The sequence below is a fragment of the Drosophila kikkawai genome, chromosome 2L, assembly GCF_030179895.1.
Source record: "Drosophila kikkawai strain 14028-0561.14 chromosome 2L, DkikHiC1v2, whole genome shotgun sequence".
In the NCBI taxonomy this organism is placed as follows: Eukaryota; Metazoa; Arthropoda; class Insecta; order Diptera; family Drosophilidae; genus Drosophila; species Drosophila kikkawai.
In genome coordinates, this window is record NC_091728.1 from 17,363,240 (window position 1) to 17,382,806 (window position 19,567).

The 19,567-nt window shown below is 34.5% G+C and overlaps 1 protein-coding gene across 7 annotated transcripts in view; it reads left to right on the plus strand.

Moving 5' to 3' along the window:
- The window catches only part of bun (TSC22 domain family member bunched), a 104,972-nt gene that overhangs the window by 5,399 nt on the left and 80,006 nt on the right, over nt 1-19,567 (plus strand). The gene's annotated exons all lie outside the window — the stretch shown is intronic.

The window sequence follows — 19,567 nt, forward strand, 5'->3', positions numbered from 1 at the left end:
TGTACATACTTGGTAAATGGTTTGTTCGTGTTTGTTTGCCGGCTTAGCAACAACTCGAAAACCGAAGACCCAACTGGCCCTGCACTTGACAACAACTTCCCCTTTCCGACACAGCCCTCCCCTTGACCCATCCCAGCCATATTACATTTACATTTTGCTCCATCTCCGTACCAGACAATTTGTCCGTGTTTTTCTTTATTAGAGCAACTGATTGATGCACCCATGGGCCCAAGGGCGTCTCTCCCATGGTTCCATGCCCCATGCTTCTCGAGTCCACTAATGTCATGTGTCTTCTCTTGGACAAGTGGCTACCAAATAGAAGAAAAGCAGACGGATAAAAGGGGGGCACTTTGGGGCGGACATAACTGGTTTTGGCCCTGTCCATTGAAAAGGAAAGTCTTCTCCACTGAATGACACTCGATGTTGGACTCTGTTGCAACAACAATTGCCTTTGTGGATCACTTTACCTTATTATATAAGAAAAGAAAGATTTTCCTGCATTACGATATTGAATAAGAAATAAATTACAATTGGTTAAGGAGCTTTACGTACAGGGTAAAGTAAAGTAAAAGCGATTAGAGAGTCCTCCGATTAAAAGGGAATCTATTCATGGAATTTGAATTACTAAGAAATTGCTGCGATAATGATATAACTGTTATGTTATAAGAAAATACAATCAATTTCCTCTATAAATAAGCAATATTTTATTCTTCAACAACTAGCAACCGCAAAATGTGATACTGATTAATCATCAGTATTTGCTTTAAATCAAAGAATTTTAATTGCTAAAATAAAAATAAAATGTTTGCTTCTAGCAAGCATCTGGAATATAAATTCTTGTTCTCTTACCAAGAATTTTGCAATATTTAAATATCTTTTATGACAAAGATAAATTCCATTAACTTCTTATGCCCGACTTGGCCCCATGGTCAAATGTTGTCATCATCCATGAGCTGAGCTCATAACTTCTACTCAGCACACACACTCGCTGAAAGCTAATTCGCCATTGTCCAAGCTGTCAATTAGTCGGGCAGAAGTAATCAAGAAATTCTCTATAAAGTAGAATATTTTATGCAGAATGTCTGCTGGCGCTGTTTTCTTCGTTCTCTTTATATGGTTGGTTTCTTAGTTTTTAGTACAGTGATTGCTCTTTAAAAAGAATGTGAGAATGTGGGCTTATTTTCATAAAAGAATTACGAAATTTCACTGTACTTAACCCCTTGGGTTCTCTTCCTTAGCACTTCTCCCATAACCTTTAATTTTTTTTTTACTCATCACATGAGACTTGGCTGTTGTCTTCCTTCTTCTTTTTCGTAACTTTTGGCTCATCTTTTCCGGACTTTGTTGCTATAATTTATACACTGATAAAAAAAAACAAGAATTTTGGTCATAAAAACGAGATTTTTCGGTCACGAAAATGGCTTAAGCATATTTTGGTCTTCTTTGGATATTTTCGGTCACCTTTTAAGTACTTTTTCATTCTACATTTGAGATTTTTCAATTATTATTTCAATCCTTAAAAAAGTTTAAAATAAGAACGATAAACGACCGAAAATCTTAAAAAATGACCATAACAAGGCTTAAATTAAGAAAAAAAAAAATTTGAATCCTAACGAGACCGGCCTTAGTTAATACTACTAAACATTCGTAATACCAAACATTTTATTGTGAAAGAATTTTTATAATCTGTAATTATAGAGCTAGAAATGATTATTGTAAATTAAATTAGTATTAGAAATTTTATTAAAAGCTACTTACATTTTTTTCCCCGGTTGGGATCCGAACCCATGTCTCAAAATTCACAGACCGACCGCTTACCAACTGGGCCACTGAGGCAAATCAAACACTAATGTCGGGAACGTAAATACATACAGTTCCAAGGACAGAGAAAACAAAAAAAAATGTATCTCCCCCTCTGAGCTAAAAATAGATTTTTTAAGAATGGTCGTAAGAGCGAGACGGCACTATGACTTCCATTTTTGTGTGAGAAAAAAAGAGACAACACTAGAAGCCGTCTCTTCTGAATTTTTAAGATTAACAAAAATCTTAATTTACGATTTTTATTTCTTAAAATGAATCATTTTCGGTATTACTTTAAGATTTTTTCTTCTTCTTATTAGAATATTTGGTCTTTTTTTAAGATTTTTTTTTTAAGAATGCCAAAAAATGTGCAAATCTTAAAAGTAGATTATTTTGTTCGTAAATATACCCTGAAAAATCTCCTTTCTAGAATTTTTGGTCTTATAGTAAGATTTTAAATTAAGAATGCGCAAAATCTCAAAAGAAGATTTTATTTTTTTTATCAGTGTACAGAACAATGTTTCACTCGAAACGCCTCTGTCCGGACTTCTCTTCATATTAATTGACAGATTTACTGCAATTGGCTTTGGTTGTCCAGAGGCAACGACCCGATCGATCAGCAGTTCTCCAGTCCTCGAAACAATCCCCACAGTGTGTCTTCCGTCTGGTGCGTCATTCCATCCAACGGGAAGAAGAACCTGATAAGAGGAAGGTGGTGGAGGAGACAGCAGACACCTTTACCTTTACCTGTGTCCAAATCCTCTTTGGAAACATGAAACTATATGGCATATCGCTATATGTGAGATTACCTCATGCGTTGTTTAAATCGCGTTCAAGGCAGGGCCCAACAAAAACCACACATATGTACATATATCCCCGTATATATGTATATTTATATCGAAATGTTAACTTGACGCGTGCCTGACATTGACCGACTTAGAATAATTGAAAGACCCCCGAAACAGGAGCTGGGAAAAGGGGAGGTTAGGCCTGGTCTGTTCTTAGATTTCACTGAGTGACCTCGCGATGTGAACTTCCGTAATGGGAGGCGCCAAGAAATGCTTTGTCAATTACTCACTCCCCTTCTTCAATCGGAGTTGATTCATTCGAGAATATATACGTATGTATACGTAGGTATGTCTGTATGGCAAGAAAAATCAACAATAATAATGAAATATGAATAAAAAAGTAGCCAACAAACTGAGGAAGAACACCACCATGCTCAACAGAGTAATTATTGTTTGTTTCCCCTCGGTTTTTCGGTGTACTTGCAAAGCGACGCTAAAATCTATGTCAAAGTCACATAGAAAGGTATATCTGTCTTCGTTTGTCAGATTTTTGAAATGAACTGAACAATCATAAAGAAATTATCGGACACCTGCTCGAGGTTTCCGCTGTTCAGATTTCCAATGGCAAATTAAATCATTTTAGCAGTGATATGAGACGGTTAAATGCTCTAGTTTTTATGGAAACCTTTAGATAAGGTTACAGTATGAATACTATTAAAAATCGTATAAAAGGATAAAAATGTAGCGATTTGTGGTCATCTTAAATTTTTAAATATTTTAAATATAGTAAGTTCTATCCTTAAAAATTCCATTTAAAAACAAATGACTGCTTCTTTAGCAATATCTCGTGTATTTTTAGTGTAGTCTTAAAGTAATAAATCATATACCATGGCCCCAACCGATACCTCCTTTCCATTTGCTGGCGCTTCCAGTTTTTTGTTTTGCTTTTTGCAGAAAATCTCTTTTTTTGCGAAGGAATGAAAATATTGAAAATGCTTGTATTTATTTTTTGCCACAAGGTCAAAAACATTCCCGCCTCACATGTGCCAAAATATACATCTTACTTCTGCTACTTTTCCTTGGCCAAATCTGCTGCCTGTTTTGCTTTCTCGATGCCTGTCTTCTTTTGACGCATTTGACCTACTAAGGAGAGAACTTACTGTTCCAAAATTTTCACGCTCAAGAGCCTGCTGACGCGGTTGTCACTTCCGTTTGGGATTCCGCCTTATCGGGATGGAAAGCCACCAGCTCGTAGTCTCCTTTCCCTCCCAAACAAAGCAAAAGCTGCCGGCCCTGTATATCAATTGTTTATCTAAATTATCTAGGAAAGTGTGTGTATTTGTATTTGTCAGAAACAAATTGTAACCGCACACACACGCACTTGTCAAGCCAACAGATTGTACAAATGTATCTGCATATCTGGATATTAAAACCAAACCAACAGCTGAGACAACAGAACATGGGGTGGGGAGTAAGGGAGATGTTTTTTGGGTGGACCAAACACATTTGCGAATTTTTATTATTAAATCCTATGAAGATTTGTAATATTTTAATAGAATTATTGATTTTTAATAGTGGATTGTCCTAAAAGGAGTTGTAAATATTTATATATAAATTGAATGAAAACAAAATCATTTATTATCAGCCATGACTGGTTGTTGGCTTTCTAGGCGATATAGATAATTTTCAATACTAATTTCTTGTACTCAGAAAAATGCATGAGCGTAAAGGAAACTTACTCACTGTGTCTCAAGTGTTTTTCTTATGGAAACGTAAACAACTTAGTCAATGCACTTGGACTATTAAGATTAAATTGTAGTCTGACAATACCTAATGGGGAATCCTAAATTAAATTTAAAATAACCCTATAAAGGCAATACAACCTAAGGTAAATAATATTTGAAGACTTAATTTAAATTTTGTATTTCCATGAAGTTTTTTTTTTTTTTTTTTGGTTTGTTATTTATTAAGATACATAAATTTTTTTTAATAATATGATCATTTTTAGTAGTAAGTATAAACTACAATCAAAAACACTTGTTAATTACAAAGCATGATATTACAGTTTGCTGTTCTTTCGTGGTTTTTCCCCATAATTTAACAGAGTCAAAAAAACAGCTTTGCAAAATTAAATCATTCACTTCCTCATAATGCATTACCCCTACACAAGCATACATTTCTATTTATTTTCGTCTCGTTTTCATCTGAAAATGCGCCATATGGGAGGCGCTGTCTAACCCCGCCGCCCCCCTTTTTGCTTACATAAAAGCCACGCTTTACGCTAAAATGAGCTTCGCCTTATGCGCTGCGCACTTACTCGCTCGCTGCCCAAGTGCGGCGAAATATTGTGATGTAAAAATAAGTAACGAAATGTAGTAAAAACTGGAAATAATTCGCTTTACGGCGGTGTGCGAGGAAAATGTAACGAAACCAAAAACACAGCTTGACCTTCGCTTGGGAAATTTGATGCTCGAAACAAAGTGGGTAATAGAGGGGCGCACGGGTGTGCTAATCTAGGCGCCACACAACTTTCTAATTGATGATGAAAATCGGAATGAGTGCAAATGATTTGTTAACTAGTAAATATAATTACCATTATTACGATAAATGTGGAAATTTTTGATGGAATTTAGAGGGAATTTTTTAACTAGGCAATAATAGATATAATCCACAGCTTGATTTATTACATACGATTCCATTTACAACCCCGATAGCTCACAGTTTTATGCCATACTAAAATATATATTTAATAGTTTGGAAATTATTTCTAGAATTGTAAAATAATGATTTATTTAAAAAATAATTAGCTGTTTTATAATTTATGTTATATTTGGTTTTTTAATTTGTGTGTTAAAACAATGCTAATGGTTTTAACATTCGGATTGATACATTTTTTTAAACAAAATTTTGGAAAAATAATGGAATGAAATATGCTTCTTAATTTGCCCAATAAACCATAAACAATTTGTAAATAAAATTCAAAATATATAAATATACCTTGGTATTTCAAAAATGCGGGGTATCAAAGAGACGTCTGACGTCGACTTGTCTGTGTGGCGTCTCGTCTCCACATCTCACGCACACAGCCCCCATACTCTCTTTTACACATACGCACGCATTGCTGAGAGCTTTTTGCAGTAGTTGTAATTGTGTGTTGTGATTATTGTTGTTGTTGGCAGTGCAACGCGATCGTTGGCCGGCGCATTACAACAAGTACTCTTTCTCTCTGACTCTCCTCTCCGGCATTCCCCCACGCGCTCTGGCATTCTCGTTTTCTCTCCGGCGAACACACACACACCCCACACACTCGCACACACATACAAATGGCAGTCAACGGTCATGCGTTCGTATCGCTTCGTTTTGTGTCTAAAAATAGACACAAATATTGAAGTTGATTTTTATACGACCATCGTCAGTTGATGCCGCCCCCCTTTTTCCCCCCCACCCACTCTGCCAGCCCCTTTCCCGTCTCGTTCCACCTCCCCTTTTTGTTGCTATCAAGCATCGCCTATCAATGTGCGACTATTTCACTCCTTGTTGTTGTTATAGTTATTATTATTGTTGTTGGTCTTGCTGCTGCTGCTGGTGCCGCCGCCTTCATTATAATGCGTTGTTGTTGTTTAAAAATAAACTCTGCTGCGCGTGGCATTTTTTCTTTATTTCCTCTCTCACGCTTTTTGTGAAAGAGAGGAGGAGAGAGAAAGGAAAAGAGTGGGTGAGAGACTGAGAGAGATAGTCTCTGTCTCTTCTTCTTTCGCCTTGATTAAACTCAATGAAATAAATTAGATTTAATTCATGTTTCATGCAGCCCTTTAAGGAACCCTTTAGATGTAAAGCATTTAAAGTAAAATGAAAAATATAAAATATTCGCATAAATACCAAATATTATCCACATAAATATCTTTTACAGAAATATAATATTTTATGTGTAATTCTTGAAATTGAATCTTGAAAATTTGTTGTTTTTATTTCATCCAACATTTTGAGTTTAAATTTTTGCACATAGTTTTCTTACTAACATATTAAATATTTTTGCATATCTTTTAGCAATTTGTTTTTTTCTTTTCGCGCCATCATTTTTAGCACTTTTTTGCTATGTTTGTTTTTTTTCTGAGGCTGTCGCTTTTGTTTGTTTTCTTATTTAACGCCACGAGCTGCTTTTTCTCGGATACAATTTGTGGAGAGGGTGCAACAATGTTGCCCCCTTTCAAGTAGATGTTTAACCCATCGATGCCCACAGCGAAGAGTGCGCAAAATGGGAAAATTAAACTGAATGAAAGTTAGGAAGAAACTTTTATTTATATAAAGTAACTTTTTTAAATATTTTAAAATATTTTAATTAATCATTTTTATGAGTTTCTATTTTTTCCCACTTAAAATCAATTTGTTTTTTTAACGAAACATGTATTTATTTACTTTAGTAATTTCTACAAAACACTCATTCAAAAACAAATTACTGCCCATCTATTTTCGCCTCAAATATTCCATAAATAAATCAAATCAAATTCCATTACCATTTCCATGTGAATCAGAAATATTTCCTTTTGGTTGCCAGGCGAGAATGTTAACGAGGTGTGTGGCTGGCTCTGCGCTCTCTCTAATCAATATAAGAATTAAAAAAATATAAGAACCTGACGACTCACAACCTGCCCCACTGTGGCGGAGAACTGAAATGCTGAACAGGTGTTTCCAAGTGACGAGAGCGGAACTTTTAACGCTCGCAATTAAATGCGAAACACCGGCAGAGGGAATACCTCAGATTATGCCTACTCCCCAGTTTTTTTTCTCTTAAATTTTTTTGTTGTATTCCCTACACGAAAAAAAACAAGGCCTATAAAGCATATATCAGATAGTTTTATAAAATTATTACGAAGAAATTAAACAGGAAACTTGGAGTTGTTTAATAATTATTATATTTTTTATTTAGCTAATATTGTATTCTCTGGCAAATAACAGTTGGGAATTACAAGCTCATTGTGTGGAATTAAATAAGAGTTATTTCAGAAATTTCTTTGCAAAGAGGTGCTTTTCCTTTCAGTAAATTTTTCAAGTAAATTTACAAGTTTTACAAACTTTTTGTGTGTGTGTGTGTACATTTGACACTTCTTCCTCCTGTTTTAGACATTTTAGATGCAAAAAAACAAGAACAACATAAAAGCAAAAAATTGAAACCTTGACAGAGCGTGAAACGCCTTTTATTGATTTATAGGCGCCTCTTCATGCGCTTGGAATCGGCTGATTGATTGATTGATGATTGGCTTTGACTTTGGGTATTGACTCCTTGCATATTTGCAAGTCAAATTGAGTCTAAAAACCCAAATTAAAAAAGTGCAGAGCATGGCGGCGAACCCAAAAGAGAGGCAGTGACAGTGGGGAAAAAGTCAAACCCGAAAATAAAGAAAGAAATTATTGATAGACGTCAGTTGGCTGGCTGGCTGGCTGTGATCTTATAGATAGGAAATGGCTGTTGGCGGGAAGCGAGGGAAAGGTGGCAGGACCAGAGCACATGATTTAAATACTAAAGGCAAGAATAACAAAGAATCGAGTAAAAAAAGTAAAATTAAAAGGCAAACGAAAAGGCAAGAGCTAAGGCAAAGGAAGGAGAACAACAAACAATATCAGGCATATTTATTTGCTCATAAATTTCTACGGTCCGCGAAAGATAGCAGCGCCACCACACAGAGACAATGTCCCCCCAATGTCTTTCCCTGATTCTCTCGCCAAGTGCCGTCAAGTTGCTGGTGTGATTCTACCCACAGTGGGTCAATAATCGCAATCAATTGAATGAGTTTATGTGCCCAGAATGCAAAATGGCAATTTCTCATACGAACCCCTTACAGATTGAGCAAGTCCGAATATCTTTTGGAATTTATTTAAATTTAATGAATATAATGCAGCTGGCTGGATTCAAGTGACAAGTTCGACGCCTTCGCTGATTTAACACCTTAATGGTACTAAGGTACTAGGTGCAAGTGCATTTATTTCTTTCAATCAAATAAATAAAACATAAAACAACTTTACAGTTGGGAACAGCAATTAAAGTACAAAAAAGTATATATTAATCGTGCAATAAAAAATAATTATGCAATATGACTTTTCTAGACCAATTAAGCAAATATCGCAATGTATATAAAAGTATCTTTGCATGCCAAATTAAATTAATTTTAAAAAAGTAAATCAATATTCTTCTGTTCTTATTCAATAACCATAAATTGCACTGACAACCGAAAGGGCAGTTAATGAATTGCATTGAAGGACTCAAAGTTTGTTTGCTTGATTCTTGAAAGCCTTAATTAAATGATAGCAGAATCGAGTCCTTTCAAAATGTTGCTGGATGGACATGACCATTAATTAACTTTCGTCCTTTCATTTAATCATGTCAGTCCACCGTACAGTGTGAAAAGTTGTCTCAGTTTATTATTTGTAGCCTTTATTGCATGACAGACTTAATTTGATATTTTTGCAAAAACAAAGGACGGAGAACCCCCTGCCATAAACAAATTTTTGGACAAGAGTTTGGGATGTAAACAAAGAGCAACAAAATCGAACTAACAAACGAAGCAGAATTTAGGGGAATGGAATCAGTTTCATCATGGATTGCTGTAGTTCGTTTCCAGAGTTTCAATTTTTAGCAAACAAGGATTATTATATACGATTTTAATTGTGAATTCTATAAAAAATATTAAGGCAGCAATACTCAACTTCAACAGAATTTCTTCTTTTTTCCGGACCTTTTAGGATACCAAACCATTTTCACCGGACTTGCCAGAGTAAACAAATCAAGTTGTAACTTTCCCAATAATCTAAAACCCTTTACCAATTTATTCAGGAGTGTTATTGCCAGATAATAAGCGAAAATAACAACACAATCGGTTGGAAAATACGGAAATGCCTGCCTAGGCAAAAGTAAACTGTTGCCGGAACCAAGAACTTTAGAGGGGATGAGCTAAGGGAAGTACAGGAGGTGCCACGCTATCGAAGAACGACCTTGACAGCGAAAAAACAACAGTCCGAAACACGGTTGGGAAAAAAGAAAAGTTATTATTATTATCGTGTATTTGTGTGTGTGAGAGAGTGTAGCAAACCAACAACTGCAAATCGCAGAAAGTTGATTATGGATTTGCATTTTGGGGGAAGGCTCGGAACTGAACTGAAACGCAATTTCCACTTGCCGCCGCCTCAGCAGCTGGAAAGTTACTCAAACTGAAAATCAATAAAAAGCACCACGAGGAAAAATGGGGGAAGAAAATGAAGAAAATGTCAAATGGTGTTTGTTGGGTGAAAAGTGGCGGCGGCGTTAACGTGAAAGTTGCAAACGCAGACGGGAAAAGTGTAAAAAAGTGTTTACATCTTTTTAAGTTGCACCTTTCCTTCAATTAGCAAACATTCACACAGATTGCGGGAGTGTTTGCCTCAAAAAAGGTCGTTAAAAAGTTCAATGGGAATTAACAGGATGGTTCATCAACTTTTGCAAAGTGTTTTACAAGACTTAAGTGATAGCCAGTGGTTCTATAGAAAAGTTGCAAAAAGTTTAATTTGGAAACCTTTCTTTCTGGCCCTGAAAGCGGCAAAACCGTGGAAATATAAGCGACTAATAAGATTATTTATTAAAAAACAGAGCTCATACAATCCTCTCAAGACTAACCGAAAGAAAAATTTTAAAAAAAGGGCTCTCTTTCGTTGATAAATTGATTTTTGATCTCCTTTCGCTCGATTCTAGTAGGAGATAAAAATGAGAGCTCTCTCGTTCGCTACTGAGCGCAAAGCCTAAAGAAAGACCAAGAGAGTAGACAAGAGACAGATATTTTTAAAGGGCTAAAGAAAAGGCCTCTCTTACAAGACTTATCAAATACTTGGCCAGCAATGAATCAGTTTCTTAAAATAAATAACTTTAATAATTTTAAATAATCATTGGTTTTACAAGTAAAACCAACAGGCAACTGTAAACGGAAATTTCTAAGAAAGTATATTTACAAAGGCAATATTTCAATAAGCATGTGAATGAACCTTTCGTTTGCCCAGATTGACGTATTTAGATTGACGCATTTTGCCCCAGACTGCTAGCTTTTGTTGACCTGAAATCCACAAGTGTGCGAATGTGGAGAGAAAGACTTAATAAGCGTGTCGGCGACTAGAAAAGTCTCCCTCTCCCACCCCCAAGAAAATACATAGAAGCCCCAATGGGGGAGGTGATGAACCCACAAAAGCGGTACCAAAACAAAAATAAATGTGCGTGACAAAATGCATTTCTCTAATCAAGCATTTGTTTTGACCCAAAACGGTTTGTTATGGGGAAGGAGTTCCTCCTTGTTTCGCACCTAATTTGCCAATTCATTAGATGGGGGGGCCAGTTCATCGAACCTGGTGGAAAATATATATACAAAATAATAATATTCCATTTTGAGTCGTCTTTATCTCTGAGTCACACACTATTTGTTGTGCGCCTTATTGGAATCCGATTCATTTCCGTTCCACTAAGCCGAGCGTTTTGTATCTCCTTTTTTTCTTGGACTGCCTGCATTTACAATCGCATTCCCTCCACTTCCATTCATATATTTTTAATCAATTTTCTTTGCCTTTTGCTTGTGCCTTTCATTCATTATGGGATTTCTGTGGTGTTGCTCGCAATCTGTTCCCCCTATTTAAAGCAACTGTCTATCGAAGATTATAAGTCCACCGATAATAAAAATAAATCTTTTTTGAATATAAAAAAATGCCAAAAGCGAATGACTTGCCGAAAATGCTATTATCAAATCTTGAAAATCACATTTGTGTTTAGGTTTATCTTTATTTGCTAAACTTGTTTTCCCTTCACATTCTTTTCTAATCTTCCGCCAGTTTGCATAATTCTTATTTCTTTTTTTATTTTGCATTTGTACTAATTAATACAAGACTGTGTCGAAACTTTTCAGCTTTAAACAGATTCGAATTGGCTCAGAAAGATGTTCTATAGTAATAAATGTCTTAATATCTTGCGAGTCTGTTTGAATTTTCTTTGGCTGAGTAAGAACTTTTCTAGGCGGATATATCAGCCCACGCAATTGTATGGGAAATTCCCCTGAAAATATCAGTATTTTTAAAGATTTTATATTTTGAAAAATGTTGAAACCAAAAACAATTAATTTGTATATTTATTGTGGCTGTCAATTTAGTACAGGTGGTCTTTACCATTGTCTGCCAATAATGGTTATGATTTTTAAGAGTCCTGTTCAGCTGTTCAATAAAATGGCAACCATAAAGGAATTTGGTTTTATTTTATTACACATTTAATAGAAATAATCCTAAAGTTAATTACCTATAAACTTTAGTAATTCAAGTGCATTTAATGACCAAACACTGGTTATTCAGTGGAAAAATAGGAAATAAAAAAGTAGTTAAGTTAAAATTTTCCTACTTCTCATGAACTAATAAAAAAAATACTAACTTTTTTTGCAACTTCTTTTTTGATAATTTCGCACTCGCCACGAGCTTTATGCAATATATTGTTGTTGTTGCTTTAAAAGTATATTTTTTTTTTTTGCATTTGTTTTTATATTTATTTTTTGTTTTTGTGTTGATGTATGTATAGTTTTAAGCCGGTTTTTTCTTTGTCCGGGCTTGGGTCTGCCTGCTGGCTCGTTCATTTTTAGCTATTTTGCCGGTTTTTATTTTTGTTTTTAGTTTACAGTGCCTTGCGTTTTTTTACTGTGTTTTGTTTGTTGTTGTTTGTTGAGGCAGAGTGGTGTGTGGAGTGTATAAAGTGTAGAGTGTAGTCTCTCTTTGTCTGCGATTGTGTGTTTATTAGTCATCATACTTCGTATATACTGCGATTTCCACTTACAGAAACTCCATAAACGCTTTCGTGCTCTTCTCGCAGCTCCCCAACCTTTGAATTCTCTGGGGTCGCCTCTTTGTTTGCAATTTTTTTTTTTTTTTTATTATTTTTCCCCTTATTAATTTTTTTTTTTTAAATCAGCAACAGGAACGGCGGGGATAAGAAAGCAGCTGTGTGGAGTCAGAAGCCAACAGCTGTTTTTCTTCCACGTCTTTATACTACTGACAACGCCCACATGGCATCCAATGCAAAGAGTCCAAAGGCAGATTTGCACAGGAAGTTAATCACTTTGGCGTGGGCAGAAAGTGGAGGTTTTTCCATTAAAAGAAGGGAGTTTCTTTGTTTGTTGACTAATTTTAAGGAGCATCCAGTTGCACAACTTTGCTCAAAAACCTAGTTTAGGCTTTGGGCAACGTAGTTTTTGTTTAGTTTATTTTTTTAACAAAATCAAAAGGTTACAGTTGGTAAAACTACAAGCTTGCAACTTAGTTTACAAGATATTTTTGTCATTTAGGTACACTCATAAAAATATTTTTCTATATTTAAGAAAATTCGTCATAAAATAAAACGCTGTTTAACTAAAAAAAAAACATTTTTTTTGTAACTAAGAAAAAGTTTCCATGAATCTAAGCGTTTTTTTTTTTTTTTATTACTTTGTCTTGGTACTTTGTTAATAAAAGGGCGAATAGTACTTGTTTTTCCAGTTTCATAATGTTTCATAATTTTGTATAATTCCCAACTGGTTCTAACATTCCTGGAATGAAGTGACTGGTGCGGACCATAGGTATATATTGTGGCGAGTACATGTGGTTTTATATACAGCTGCGGCAAAAAAAATAGCACCATGACATATATTTTTCTTTATTGATTATTTGTTTTATAACTATTCATATATTTAACTTGTTTAAGGCTTTTATTTTTACTTTAGGCTCTAATTTATCGAAATACACTGCAAGTGTCGTCGATAATAACATGAAATTGAAATATTTACATTAAGAATGTGAACGTTGAACATTTTAGGCGGCAACAAAAATAGCACTATTTCAAAAATAACTTAAGAAAACGAAAAAAAAACGAAAAAAAAACCGGGAAGTTCTGGAATATTTGTATTCATTTGTATTCCTTATCGATATAGTGTATTAATATTTCGTTGTAAAAGCTTTGGCAGCAATGACAGCAGCACAACGTCTCGGCGTAGAATTGACCAAATTTTGGCACCTTTCCCGTGGAATACTGCTCCATGATTCTTGAATGGTGGCCCAGAGCTCATGATTAATCCTTGGTTTTGCATTGGAAACATATTTTTTTACATCAGACCAAAGATTCTCTATCGGGTTTAAGTCTGGAGACTGAGCAGGCCAATCCATTAGGTGAAGGGATCTGTCTTGAAACCACTTAGGAGCGTTCTTGCTGGTATGTTTAGGGTCGTTATCCTGTTGGAAGACCCACAATAACGGCATTTCGTATTCTGCATAAGACAGCATCACTGTTAGCAAAATATCGCAATAGACATGTTGATCCATAATACCTTTTATCCAATGTATTGGACCCACTCCGTAATAAGAAAAGCATGCCCAAACATCCAATGGTCGGATGAAAGCAAAATCGTGCTATTTGGAGGAAGAGGATCTCGATCCTATGTACGGCGACCCCCCAATTCGGAATACCGCCCAAGTTTCACCTGCAAGACCATAAAACACGGTGGAACGAGTATCATGGTTTGGGCATGCTTTTCTTATTACGGAGTGGGTCCAATACATTGGATAAAAGGTATTATGGATCAACATGTCTATTGCGATATTTTGCTAACAGTGATGCTGTCTTATGCAGAATACGAAATGCCGTTATTGTGGGTCTTCCAACAGGATAACGACCCTAAACATACCAGCAAGAACGCTCCTAAGTGGTTTCAAGACAGATCCCTTCACCTAATGGATTGGCCTGCTCAGTCTCCAGACTTAAACCCGATAGAGAATCTTTGGTCTGATGTAAAAAAATATGTTTCCAATGCAAAACCAAGGATTAATCATGAGCTCTGGGCCACCATTCAAGAATCATGGAGCAGTATTCCACGGGAAAGGTGCCAAAATTTGGTCAATTCTACGCCGAGACGTTGTGCTGCTGTCATTGCTGCCAAAGCTTTTACAACGAAATATTAATACACTATATCGATAAGGAATACAAATGAATACAAATATTCCAGAACTTCCCGGTTTTTTTTTCGTTTTTTTTCGTTTTCTTAAGTGATTTTTGAAATAGTGCTATTTTTGTTGCCGCCTAAAATGTTCAACGTTCACATTCTTAATGTAAATATTTCAATTTCATGTTATTATCGACGACACTTGCAGTGTATTTCGATAAATTAGAACCTAAAGTAAAAATAAAAGCCTTAAACAAGTTAAATATATGAATATTTTTAAAACAAATAATCAATAAAGAAAAATATATGTCTCGGTGCTATTTTTTTTGCCGCAACTGTATGTTATATATATACCATAAAAGTAATTCAATTTTTACTTCAATACAAAAAAATTCCCTTAAATTTTAAAGACAGTTTCCTAGAATCCCTGAACAAAGTAATACATCATTTACCAATCTAAGCTTACTATACTTTATCCTATTAAATGAATCACATTGAAGAGTTGCACTGCAAATTGGCCTTCAGTCAGCCAGCCATTTCCACTGAATCACATTTGCAGCCACTGTCTGGCACTGCTCAAAGTGCCAATTAATAAATTACTAATTAAAATGCAACCAAACACTTGGCAAATTGAATGAAACGGATGGATATATGTCTATATGTCTGCACTGGCGCAGTCTGGGGATATGGCTGGGCGATTCAAGTGAGCAGCAGACGCCTTGACGCTCCATTAATTCCGCATTAATTTTCTTCACGCGCGAAAATGTGAAATTAATTTATTTACTTTGCCTAATTATTGTTTGTCAGTGAGACACAAGCACACACTCACTCAGGTGGGGGCAAAAAAATAATAATGAAAAATACATATGCAGTTGTCATGGACACGACGACGAAAATCTCATGAAAACGGCGGAATAAAATAAATTAAAACAAAATAAACCCAAAGAAAATGCAATTAAATGAACATTTCTGGCAATGTCTTCGTTTTTATATAAATTACCTATTAGCTTGATTGGGACTATTTGTAGAAAATTATTTAAATAAAATCAGGAAAAATTCTTGATGCATTTGAGAGGAAAACATAATTAATGCAAGACAAATTAAATGTTTCCGGGCAATATACACTCAAATAAATCACTAAAATAAAATTAACAAATATTAAAACTAGATTTTTCTAATGATTTTAGGTGCATATTACTTATAATAATCATACAATCTATAAATTTCCAATGCAAAGAACTTTTTTTTTCCAGATTTATAGAGTAACTCCTAGTCTGAATTACTACACTTGGCGATGCTTTCTCTGTTTAATTTATTTATAATTGCACTTTTTCTTATTAATATATTTTACACTGCCTTGTGGATGAATTTATCATTGCCAAATTTGTTTCCGCACTGGGAACTTTTTGAAATACATAATTTTTCCGAGGGAAAAACATTAATCAATTGGAAATACATTTTCTTCGAAATTCGTTGCCCCGTGTGCTGAAATTTTTTCGCCAAGGAAATCCATTGCAAAAGCGCTATTAACCAACCAATAAGGTAAATGGAGGTCAGCAAACGATCTATTGATTGAACATTTTCGTGCTGCATTCTTTAGCTATATATATTGGAGATTTATTTATGGCAGCGTCTATTGGGAGGTGGGGATCGCGACTCATTAAACAATTTGCAAAGTTGCAAATTTTACAACTGTGTAAATATTTAATGACAATGCTTCCGGGTTGTCGTCGAATCTTGTTAATTTATTGCCTTTTTAAATAAAAGATGCATTGCTTAACTAAAATTACTATTATTATTTGTATCTATTTGAGTTGCTAGTTTAGGTATGGTCAGGTTTTAAACGTCGTGTAAGATTGTGCTTACTTACTACAGTAATCTTACTAATTTTACTTTATTTGTAGTTCCAATATTTGCACCTATAAAAAACAATTTAAGTAATAATCCCATATTGTTTGCTTTGTGCGGGTTCCCGGAAATATGGTAAAAAGTATGAAATCATATTTTTGGCACATTTATCAATTGGGGAAATTAAAAATCGCCTTGGTTGCAGCACGCTTGTGTCTTTCTTTCTTTTTTTGTTTTATTTCGTCGTCGCTTTCTTTCTTTTTTGCTTTCCTCTTATCAGCTGAGAAGTCATGAAATTCTGTGATAACAGACAGGCCATCGATTATGCTTGTCTTACGTGAATTCCGCAGTCATATAGGCACACATCTGTATGTACGTACACCCCGTCAAGTAGTCCCCGGGGCTTTAAACAAAATGCAATACATGAACATGAACAAAAAATAGTAAAAAAAAAGAGGAAAAACAAGAAAGGAAGCTAACTTCGGCACGCCGAAGTTTGTATACCCTTGCAGATTGATTTTGAGGTTTATATTATAGATTTAAATGCTGAAAACACTCACAAAACAGAGTTTCATTACATTTTACCTATACCTTTTATGTTTACAGTTTGACAGTTACAGTTTTACATTCCCAGTTTTACATTTTCTCTACATCTACCGATCGGTTTATATGGCAGCTATATGATATAGTTGTCCGATTTTTATGAAATTTATACCATAATTCTAGAATAATAAAAAAAGATTATATCTCAGAGTAGATAAACATACGTTGAAAAACAACGAAACTATAATTTTTTCCCTATTTATTTCTCGACCGTTCCTATGGCAGCTATATCATATAGTCGTCCGATTTTCATAAAATTTTTAACAAAATTTTGAAATAATATAAAATGGCCATATCTAAAAAATGGTGCAAAAATGTTGAAAAACAGCAAAGTTATAATTTTTTTTCTACAAATATATCGAACATTTGTATGGCAGCTATATGATATAGTCGTCCGATCCGGCCCGTTCCGACATATATAGCAGTGAGAGCATATAGAAGACTATATGCAAAGTTTCATTCAGATAGCTTTAAAACTGAGGGACTAGTTTGCGTAGAAACAGACAGACAGACAGACGGACAGACGGACAGACGGACAGACGGACAGACGGACAGACGGACATGGCTATATCGACTCGGCTGTTGATGCTGATCAAGAATATATATACTTTATAGGGTCGGAAACGTCTCCTTCACTGCGTTGCAAACTTCTGACTGAAATTATAATACCCTGCAAGGGTATAAAAATACAAATATAATAGATTTTGTCGTTTGTCAGTTGGCGCCAAGGCGCTTAAGCGAATTGTCATGAGTGTGTTGTATAGTATATATTTGTATACAATAGTATATATGGCAGATATCGGAAGGGGCGTGTGTTCGCGAGGTGGTTCCAATTCGCCAATTCTCTTGTCGTTGACAAAATCTTTTATGTTTACCCTAGGCAAGAGGGTATTTGTTATTTGGAAGGTGGGGTTTTTGAGATAATTTTGATATAGTAATTTATATATAGAAAAAGATTATAGAAGAGCAAGCTTAATAGAAATATAAGGTAATTCGTAAGTTAGTTGTGATCGTGATCATAATATTAAAAGTTGTTATTTTTCTAAAGACAAAGTGGCGTAAGATTTAAATGTTTTATAAATAGACTTTTTTAATGATCTTTTAGGATCTTTGATTTTGTAAGAGTGTTGATATTTTAGGAGCTTTGATATTTATGGATTCTAGATTTGTAAGGTTATTAAATTATTAACGATCTAAGATCATTTAGTACATTACATATTTTGGGATTGTATGTGTGCTAGAATCCTTGATCATTTGTGATCTGCGATCTTTTAGGTTCTTCGAAATATAAGGATTTAATATCTTTAAGAATTATTAATATATTAAAGTCCTTAATCTTTACGCATTCTTTAAGAATCTTAGGAATCTTAGATCTTTTTAGTTTTTTAAGATCTATTAAGATTCCTGAGATTTTAGTAAGTATCTTACGATCCAATTCCTTAAAATAGGGATGCCCTTCTTACATTTATGAGGAATTTTATATAAAACTTCATACATTATCACTAAAAGGTTCCAAAAGACTTGCAGAAAAGTATCCCCTTTTGAGATACGAAGGACTGGCATCCAATTTTTAAATAATTTTCGAAAGGGTATTTGAAACATCGAACCTACAAGTATCTAATGTATCTTTTTCTCCTTCTCTCGCTGTGATTGACAGCAACAACAAATCGAAGCGGACAAATAACAAAATGGGGAAAACAGAGAGAGCAACAAAAATAAATAAATTAAACAATTTTTCAAAACATTTAAAAATAGTGCGCAAATTGCTATTTTTATTATAGACGGGAAAAAAGAGACGACATAAAAAAAAAAACACAAACACAAACAAGAAAAACAGTTCAAAATAAAAAAGAAAAACAAAACAAATGCGACAAATACAAATACTAAAACTCAATCGATTCTCAGAGAAAAAGAGACCAGAAGAGCGTGAGAGGGGGCTGGAGAGGAGCTTATCACTTGGAAGAATTCTTCGCTCTCGCTGTCTTCGCTTTACTCTCTTACAACGTTTCGCTTTTACACATGTGAATTATATTTGCTTCCCTCTCTCTCTCACTCTATCTCTCTGCTTCTCTCTCTTTATCTGCGTCTTCTAATTGCATTCTATCGTCGTCTGTTTTGGTTTGTTTTGTTATTGTTTTCAGGCTTCTGTCTCTTTCTTACCCTCCTTCTTATTGCCATCTCTTTTTTTTTATTGTTATTGATCGCTTTTGTGCATTGCACATTATCGCCTTGTTTGTATTTGTTGCCAATTTTCGTTATTGCGCCTAAAAAAATTAATAAATAATAAGAAAACAATAATTAAAAGGAGCAGAAATCCAAAGAAACAACAAAATAAAAGATACATTTTATTGCGTTGCGCTTTCGTGGGATACTTTTAAATATTATTCTTCATATTTTTTAAATTATAAATTTTATCTTAGTATTAAAATAATTGCCTTTAAAAAAAATTATATTTATTTTTTAGCAACTAAATTGAAAAATCATCAGACTTAAAATACTTGAATATCAGGAATTTGTCCAGAAAATAATAAATAATTGAATAACGCTAAAAAATACTGTTTTACTGTTACTTTG